Raw genomic sequence first — 10,250 nt, forward strand, 5'->3', positions numbered from 1 at the left:
CACATGTCTTTTCTAGATTCTGTTTAATTTTTCTATTTTAATTTTAATTATTTAATCCAAAGCCCTCAACATTATTATCCTCTCCTGCGATGAGGTCTAAGCACAAGGGCTGTTGCTATTACATTGCAGACAGGTCGTTGGTTACTCTGTTGTTTACCTTTTCTCCACCGTTCAAGCTGCCTCTGCAATCTCAGCCCTCCATCCCACCAAAGCTACTCCAAGACGTTCTTCCAGTAACAGTAACCCCTTCCTGGTTAAAATGTTTTATGATTTGAAAATGCTTATCAATGTTCTGCCATATGCACCAGTAAAAACTGCCGTAATTCGTTCTTGGTTCTTAATTGGAAAATGTCTCTTGGGTTGGCATTCATAGGCAAAGCTCTTTATCGATAATAATACATTTAAACTCTTGACAAACATTAACTGTTTGAACAGCAATGACAATCAATTGTTCCTGGTCCATCAATTCATTCTATACAATAGTGCAGCTCCCACTTGTCATTATCACTACTCAATTTGATTTTTAACAAAATGTTTCGGAGATAATGTAACAGTGATACAGCAATCCAATTTGGTTATGTATAACCATTAGAAATTAAGCAATTTGTCTTTAGAATTACTTTTTGAGCAGCAAATGATAAGCAAATGATGTTTGAAATTATAGGTTTGATGGAGTTTAGCTAATTTGGACTTTTTGCCTACAAGAGCAACAATTTAATATATCATGACAATTACTGATTTTTCATCGATTGGTTTATCCAATTTTATATCACTGATGACATTGAATGACAAATTAGGTTCTGCAAGTGAGGAAGACTACTTCCCTTTGCTTCTTGTGTCCTTTCCAATGGGTTGGTCAATTATCGTGGTTTGTATTTGTTTTAATTGGCCATGAGCACCATATTTTACTTTCTGGGCTGAGGATCAGCTGATTACGTTTTAAGAGGAATTTATCATCTCTTTGGGGAAGTTCGTCAGTACTCTCACCTTTAGAAAAGATACACAAGATATCAAATGCTGGCAAGGGTGTTAAAGTGCAGTAGGTCTTGGAACTCATCTCGTATACAGGCCGGAGTGAAGCCGTGGCCCGACGAGTCCGTGCAACATCAATTTATGTTCAAGAAAATATAATGAAGCTACTTTCGTGAAAGTTTTCGAGATTTGAAATTGCAAGGCATAAATAAATAAATAAATAAATCCACATATCAATGCAGGGAGAATATTAAATAATGCAAGAGGTCTGGATTTTCAAAAATCTCTCAGTTCATAATGGAGTGGGCCACCTGACCCAATTATAAATTTGTGTTTCAAGATCTTCGACTCGATTTTGGGCGACAACACGAGCAGCAAATGGAGTTGACAGTTTAGATTTAAGGTTTGCTTCACACCATGTTTAAACTCCTTCAAACATCTTGCCAAGTAAGGAGGTGAGAGGGCAGGTGAAGGAGGCAGCTTTGTGGATGTGAGGGGGGGCACTTTGAAAAGGGGGAGTGAGGGGGTGAATGGTGGGAGAAGGGTGAGTGGGGAGAGTTGAAGGAGAAAGGTGAGGAGGGAATTTTTGAGAAAGGCAAGAGGGAAGCTTGGAGGGAGAAGAGTGTGATGGTTGCTTTGAGAGGGAGGGGTGAGAAGGTTGAGTTGGAAAAAAATAATGGTTGATGGAAAGTGAACACTCATAGCAAACTGGGGTTGTTAAAATTTTTCGTTCAGAAATGCGATTAAAGACATTTCTAGATGGATGCAATAAAGGCGAATTAAGAGAATGGAGAGAAGAAATGTTGTAACAGTTGGATTTTTTCGGCAAGGTATGAAGGAAAGGTCGAATTGAGAGCAGTCTGATTAAATAGAAGAAGAGTAGTGCATTATGATACAGTAATGAGAACCACACATGTGAAAGAGGAAGATGAAGCATTATAAGAGATCGTTTTTTAAAATTATTATTATTATTATTATTATTATTGTTGTTTGTGAGAGTTTTGATCAGATTCCGTAATGGAAAGGTTGAAGAAAAAATCGTGAGTTGAATGGTGTATTTGCAGGGGGTGGAAACAGATCACGTAGTTATGGGAGAAGCATGTGGTTAGGGGAGGTGTATAGTCAAAAGTGAATTTATTTATTTTAAATAAGGATTGCGTAACATTCGGAAAAGGGAAGGTTGAAGTGAAATCGTGGAGGTATATGGTGAATTTGAAACTGCAAACGTTATTGTTTTTTCCTTACTTCTTGATTCAGACGTCAATAAGCAGAGTGTAAAAGTATTTGTGTAAAGGTAGTTTTAATAGTGTAGAATTAGTACATTTATAAGTTGCAAGAAACTTCATCAAGATTCCAAGGTCACTGTACATATCCACAAAGAGTCTGGCAGGATAGTGCAGAGGTGGTACACTTACCTGTGAGCTGTCTACCATGATTTTGATTCCCAACCCCACTAAAAATCTCAGATGGTGCTTCACAGGTAGAGTGTTGCAACACAACATGTGTCGTCATTCAGATGGACATTAAGTCAGGTGTCTTATCTGTTAGTATTTATTGGTGGACACGAACGATTCCAGTGAAGAGTAGTCATGTAATCACCAGCACCCTGAACAAACATATAAATTCGACCCAAATCACCTTCAGTCAAATATCAGGCCTTACGAGCCTGTTCATGAAAGACTTGGTCCAGCTATTTTTTTCTGACTGATCCCAACAGAAGGTGGGAATCCATCCATCCATCCATTAGGACCATACTCTGTGCAGAGCGTTTTTGCTGCCTAAGCAGTCTCCTTGGCTATTGGGTACAATCCTGGACGGGTCGCCACTCCAACACAGGATACCAGCAAGCTGGCACTCATTTTGCCGACCTCAGAAGAATGACAGGCAAAGTCAACCCCACCTGTTATTCATTCAACATCTGAGTGGGATTTTAACTCAGGATCCTAGGATCCCAAACCCACCACCCTAACCATAAGGCCAGCACCAGACATACAAAGGTGGGAATAATTGGTGTATAAATGAAATAAGATGGCTGACAGAATGGACTGGAGGTATACACATTTGCCTCGTAACTGTCTCGCCTGGTTTCGAATTTCGATCCAACTATAACCTCGTGTGCCATCTGCCAGCATTAGTTGGTGGATGTTAAAGATCCCATGAGGTCCTTCGTGAAGGGGAGGTGAACTATCACCGTCACCATGAACAAATTACAAATTCCTGCCCTAAATACTGCTGGGAGAGGGATGGGAAAACTGCCCAGCATAATTCTTCGCCTAGAAACTGCATGGGCAGAAGCATGTTCTGTAACTCAGTCAGTCAATTGAAGATTTAAAGCGGTTGTCGTCGTAGTAGTCGTCGTCGTCGTAGTAGTAGTAGTAGTAGTAGTAGTAGTAGTAGTAGTAGTAGTAGTAGTAGTAGTAGCAGCAGCAGCAGCAGCAGCAGCAGCAGTAGTAGTCGTAGTAGTTTTGTAAGAAAGTCTTTAGAGTTTAGAGGCTTGCGCTCAGGGCACAGGAAATATCAGGTAGACGTAAGTTTCTGTTTAATGTTGCTTGGATTCCCCATCTCTGCAAGTCCATGGTTAGAACTGCAGTAGACAAGGTGGAGCATTTTAAAGAGAAAGTACGACCAAGACATAAAGGAGGGAGGGAGACTTAAAACAATATTTTTTTTTTCAGTGTTTGCAAATGTACTTACAAAACTAATGATAATAATCAGACAAGTAAAAGTAAAGAGCCTTACGTGGAAATACTACAAAGTGCATTATTTATTATCCAAATTGACTAGTAGGTGGATACTTCTGCCAAAGTTCAGGTGTGCAAAAGAAGGACTTTGAACACGGAGGATGCCCAGTCGGCAGCTGGCTTTGGAGGGCAACTTTGAAATGTGCTTTGCCCAAGAAAATTCATGGCTGACGGTGACACCCAGGAGTTGGAATGACTGAACTTCTTCAAGAGGATTGTTAAGAAAGCAGATGGGAGGGTTGGCCAGACCGTTCTTTCAGATGGAGATAGTAAGAGTGTGCGATTTGTCAGGATTGAAAGACATATTAAGCGTTATACAGGTGCTCCAGGTGCTGTACGATGTCATCGCTAGGCGCTGTGACGGCGTACTCAGTTTTTTGTTTGTTTTCTTTTGGGTCGGCGAAATAGGTGACCCTTATTGTCAGTAATTCTGTCTGTTTGTTTGGATGTTTGTTCGTTTGTCATCAGCATAATTGGTAGTAAACGTGGTCGGATTTTGACCAAACTCGGGTGGTAGGTACATCTTATGACCTAGTGCTTTGGAAATTGTGATGGTTGCTAGGGACGCTTTTGTTCCCTAGCAACAACCGAAAAACCTTCAAAATCGGTACCGTTCACGCGAAATCAATTCCGAAAGCCATTATCCCACGTAGGGTTATGAAATTTGGCAGGAATGATCTACAGGTGATGCTCCATCAAATATATTCCGGTTTTGTGATATATGGAATAGTTTACCCGCAGCGCCCCCTACAATTAGGGTATGCGCAAAAATTGGCGAAAATTAAAGGCCCCCTAACGACCAGGTGAGTTCATCAACTTTGCAGGTTCATGGTACGCAATGAGTACTACAACTTTGCCTCAGGACATATTTACCGATTTCGCTTAGGTCAGGGGTCAAAGGTCAATTAGTGCAAACATCGATAATATGCGAGAGCTGGAGGTACCTTCGCGCCAAATGCTACTCCTCCTTGGGTTATGGTCGGATGGGCATGAAAATTCACACTAATCGTCTGGAATACATTGTGCACAAACGATCGAGACGGATTTTCGATTGAGATCTTTGTTCACCCACAAGCCTGGTGTTGGCGCAGTGGTTAGGTCAGCGGCTTGGGACCAAAAAAAAAAGTCCTGAGTTCAAGCCCCGTTGGGCCACTGAATATATATATATATATATATATATATATATATATATATATATATATATATATATATATATATATATATATATATATATATATATACTGCATATGTGTGTGTATATATATATATATATGTGTATGTATATATATATATATATATATATATATATATATATATATATATATACATACATATATACACATATATATGTATGTACGTGTATATATGTATATACTAAGCCGTATAACACCAGGGGGTTGACTCAGCCTGTCATCCTTCCGAGGTCAGCGAAATGAGTACCAGTGTACTGGGCCGGTGTATACCCCGGATAAAATTGGTGTACCAGATCCCTGTGTCGTAAGAGGCGACCAGGGTTGCGTCAGGAAGGGCATCCGGTGTAAAACATGTGCCAAATCACTATGCGGATGATATGGATGATCCGCTGTGGCGACCCCTAACGGGAGCAGCCGAAAGAAGAAGAAGAAGAAGAAGATCTTTGTTCACCCACAGCACCCCCTCGAACTTTGGGGATTTCTGATTTCAAACCGCATTTTCGGTACTTTTCATTCAAATGGATACCGAGTAGTTATCAGTGGATGGAACTGGATGAGATTTGATATGCGTAATCTTAAGGTGATTCGCTATCCGCGATATGACATCCATTTTGCTCTATATCTTATAGTTTCCATGCTCAGCGACCCATCGCCACCTACCGGCTTGTTTTTCTCATTTGTTTGTTAGTTTGTCTGTTTATTTGTCTGGGCGATATCTCAGCCATCCTTTGAGCTCGGAAGGCGAAATTTGAACATGACAGTGGACAAGTGATTTGGCTATAAAGGGTATTTCTTATTTATTGATGAATCAATTAATTGATTAATTATTCATATTTTGATTAATTACTTATTTTTCAAAAAGTTACAGATTCGGATGAAACTGGTGGTTTTGGAATGCTGCTGTTAACCAATTGATTGAGAAATTAATTATTTTACGATTACTATTTATTTATTTTGATGACACAATCAATTATTGTACCCATCTCCCTCCCAATTCCGTCTCCATGTGCTGCTCGGCGGCATTGTCTGGTGCCGAAGGTTATATTATTTATTTACTTGGCATGGCGGTGGTGTACTTTGAATGTACCTGTACTTGTTTGACCATCTTGTGCTTCTATTAATGTCTGAAGAGAGGGAAAGGGCTGTAGCCTACCTGTATGAAGGATGATTTGATATGTCTGGAGAGACGGCCCTGATCGCATGTCTGACATTGAGGACATCTGTGCATTGTTGTGAGAGTAGAAGCAGCATGTCCAAGTGACTTGGTCTGAATCCAAATTAGTGATTTGATATGAGGTTGTTGGAGAAAAAGAAAGTTTTCATATCAACTCCGATGATGGATTCCATGACCTTGCTGGTGATTGTAAGTAAGCTGATAAGTCATAGTTAAGGGGATTGGTTTTTGCACTTTTTTTAATGTAATGCTGTGATGTTGGCTGATTTCCAAGGAGAGGGAAGATGGCCTCTGGTAAATGACAGGGTGAAAATGGCAGAGAGAAGATGTGCAAGAGTAGCAAAGCAGGTTTTTAGGACGTGTGAGTTGATGCCATCTTGTCCAATCGCAGAATCAGAGTTGAGGGTTTCCAAAAACTCCTCCACATTCTCAATTCTTTTTAACACAAAAACACTTGGATCAGACTCTTTTTGCTGCTGAAGAAGTTTATTGGCAAGGTTTATACTGGCTGGTTTGCCTTTACCTTCCCACCGTTATTCTCCCTGCTCTGTCCTTTTAAAGGTTGAGCATCAAGCAAAAAAGCAGCACGTACCATTTTTTTAAAAAGTCTTTGGTATGACTCAGCCAAAGTTCGAACCACCGACCTTCCAGACTCTCTACCATTACTCAACTCTATAAAGAGTGGATGCTTTACCATTAAACCACATACAGACACACAAACAGACATACAAACAAAAACATGAACAAACAGACTCTTTTCAAATATAATGATGATAATGATAATGATGAAAATGATTTCTGGAAGGCTTAACATTCTTTTTTCACGAGTTTACGCTCGGTTCAAAGTTGCTAATTTGACATGGAGTGGGATCAAAGTGGGAGTGAGTCATGAACCAAATGCTGGAGTGTTTATGGTTTAGAATGCAAGAGTGATTGAATTATCACTTTTTATACATAAGGTCTGAGGCTTGTAAGGGAACAGACGTGCACGCGCGTGCGCACACGCACGCACACACACACACACACACACGCACACACACCAAGCATGGACTTCATAGACATACTGATGATAGAAGTATGCCTGGTGTTGTTTTAATAGTTTGGGTGGTGGGCTTCGGATCATAGAGTCCTAAGTTCAAATTCTGTTTACCATTGAATTAATACCAGGTGTGGTTGACTCAGCCTGTCATCCTTCTGAGGTTGGCAAAATGAGTACCAGCATGCTGGGATGATTGAGCCATTCGAGTGTCCCTTGTCAGAGTGACGACCTGTCCAGGATTGTACCCAAATAGCTCAGGAGACTGCTTTAGCAGCACCGATGCTTTGTACAGAGTATGGTCCCAATGGATGGATGATGAGAGAAACACTTAACACAGCCATTGAGTTTGGGGAAGTGCCATCACTTTCCAGGGTACACTGGGTACCACTGACGTCACAACAATGATGCCACCTTTCTCACCACACTTCGTGGGGAATTTCCTCAGGAGGAACTTCCTCCTCCCCATACATGCCAACCTCTGCTGATTGTCACTGCTCTATATTTTAATATGCTCAGTGTCAAGTGAGGAAGCAGCACACCATTATTTTATCCCCCACCACATGGCGGAAGGGGGATATTGTAGTCACCCAGGTCTTCCGACTGTCCGTCTGTCCGTCCGGGCGTCAACATTTATAGCCGTGAGTGCGATAACTCATAAACTGTTCGCCATATCAATTTGAAATTTGAATCACACATGTACCACCTGAAAAGGAAGAACCCTGTTTATTTTGGGAGTGGCCGGATCCAAGATGGCCGACTGGGGCGGCCATCTTGAAAAAAATGTTTTTTGTAATAAATAGAAAACCGCTTATCTGATTTCAATTATTTTTGGTTACAACGTTCCTCACCCCTGGGGAACTTTTTCGAGATGATGACCAAATGGTGTCTTGCTTCCAATTCACCTCCCTCATTATCTGGAACGAGGTGAATGTACCCGGCGCTGCCCGGGTTCTTTTTGAATGAATTTAATCTTCTATACATATGTCTGACGCGAGCACAGTATCAGTTCCCTATTGGGCCATGGCAGTCATAGGCGAAGGGGGTTGGTGAGGGGAAACACCCCCCCCCCGGCCGAGGGGCCTTGCCACATAGCCTATAACCTTCCCGGGGCCCATCCCGACATTTTTCGTTTCAGTGGTTAACTCCTATCTTTCACCTTTCAGGAGATTAGTGCGTGCAGACAAACAAACAAACAGACAAACAAAACTTAAAATCATATGTTAGATCTGTTGTATATGGCGTTGGCCCCATGTCAATTGGCTGACCTTGAAAAATTAACGTTACGAAATCAGGTGATGACATCATAATTCGGAAACCGGAAGTCGGAAGTACAATTCTTTTACATCGGGACACTCCTAGGTACATGTTCTGTCAGCATGTGAAGTTTGGTGAGGATCAGTCTGGTACTTTTGCGTGCATAGGTCACAGAGAAACACACTTTCAACTATGTATATATATATATATATATATATATATATATATATATATATATATATATATATATATATATATATATATATATATATATGTTTGACCTTTTTCATTCAATGGCGGGGGATTCCCCATCTCTGATGGTATATTTTTAAGTCTATAGTATGTCACGGCCGGGGTCACATTTTAAAAATTCATCATACAATTTCATCACCGAGTCTGGTTCCCAGAATCAGAGAAGATGCTCCAACCATTACATCACCGAGTCTGGTTCCCAGACTCAGAGCTGATGTTCTAATCATTACATCACTGAGCTTAGATCCCAGACTCAGAGCAGACCCCTAACCATTACATCACTGAGTCTGGTTCCCAGAATCGGAGAAGATGCTCCAACCATTACATCACCGAGTCTGGTTCCCAGACTCAGAACAGACACTCTAACCATTACATCACCGAGTCTGGTTCCCAGACTCAGAGCAGATGCTCTAATCATTACATCACAGAGTCTGGTTCCCAGACTCAGAGCAGACGCTCAAACCATTACATCACCGAGTCTGGGTCCCAGACTCAGAGCGGATGATCTATCCATTACATCACCGAGTCTGGTCATTTTTCTCCATAAGTGAGTATAATTCTGCATATTTGTTTGCATGTCTATTTGTTTGACTTCCTGCACTTCTGAACCACGAGATGAGTTGAAAATACTGAGTTGAAAACCGGTGGTTGTATTTGGGGTGTTTGGAGGGGTGATTGTACTGGAAGGCTTTAAGTAGTATAAAAATCATAGTCCCGGGATTCAGGGTGGGGGTGAGGACTCCAATTCTCTCTACGTAATCATGTGCAGCGTTGCGCTGCTCCCAGTGGAAAGGGGTATCACAAGTCACACTAAAATGCGCAATTTGTAAATGAATTAACCTGGTCCATAATTCTAGAGGAATGGACCCATCTGTAAAAGGGCTGTTTCTTTGATAATTCGCCATACAGTAAAATAATAGAATTTCAGAATGTTTGGGAATAATCACTGGTGGATGGCATCCTCACCATTGTACTCCAGCACTGGCATTACAATTCTTATACATTGTCGTTCCAATGAAAAAACAAATTCCATTTTGCCCTTGAAATATTCCTTGTGGTCACAACTAAAGTCAGGATCGGAGTTTGCTTTAAGGCCGAGCAACTTTTAAACAGCTCATTTAGTTGATGAATTGCTACAGACTTGGGGTCACGGTGCTCGGTGTTTGCCTCGGGGAGAGAGAGTTTGCCTTCAGGACACACACAGTGCACATTAAATGAAATGAACGAGTGAGAAAGACTTCTTTAAACATCACAATTCTCTTTCTATCGTCGGCACATTTATCGTTTGTAATGTTTTGTGTCATAAAATGTTAAGAGGTCTGCTTAATTTTGGGAAAACAACAAGACGAATTGGATGAATGATGCATTTTGATCCGTCGGTCATATTGGAGGAGCTTCTGCAGCAAAGAATAGCATTACCTGGAGAACGAGTCTGTGACAATGTTTGTTGTTTGAAAACCTATTAGTGTATCTGAATAGGTCTTGTTCGGCTGTGTAATATGGCAATTTTGCAGAATCCATTCTGTAATTTCGTGTTTAACTAGAGGGCTGCATTCGCTTGCAGCGAATACGTATTTGGCAACGTCATGAACTTTGACGCCTACGATCTCGGAAGATATAGGTCA

The sequence above is a fragment of the Eptatretus burgeri genome, chromosome 7 (genome assembly GCF_056783735.1).
Source record: "Eptatretus burgeri isolate ZD-2024b chromosome 7, Ebu_testis_v1, whole genome shotgun sequence".
NCBI classification, from domain to species: domain Eukaryota; kingdom Metazoa; phylum Chordata; class Myxini; order Myxiniformes; family Myxinidae; genus Eptatretus; species Eptatretus burgeri.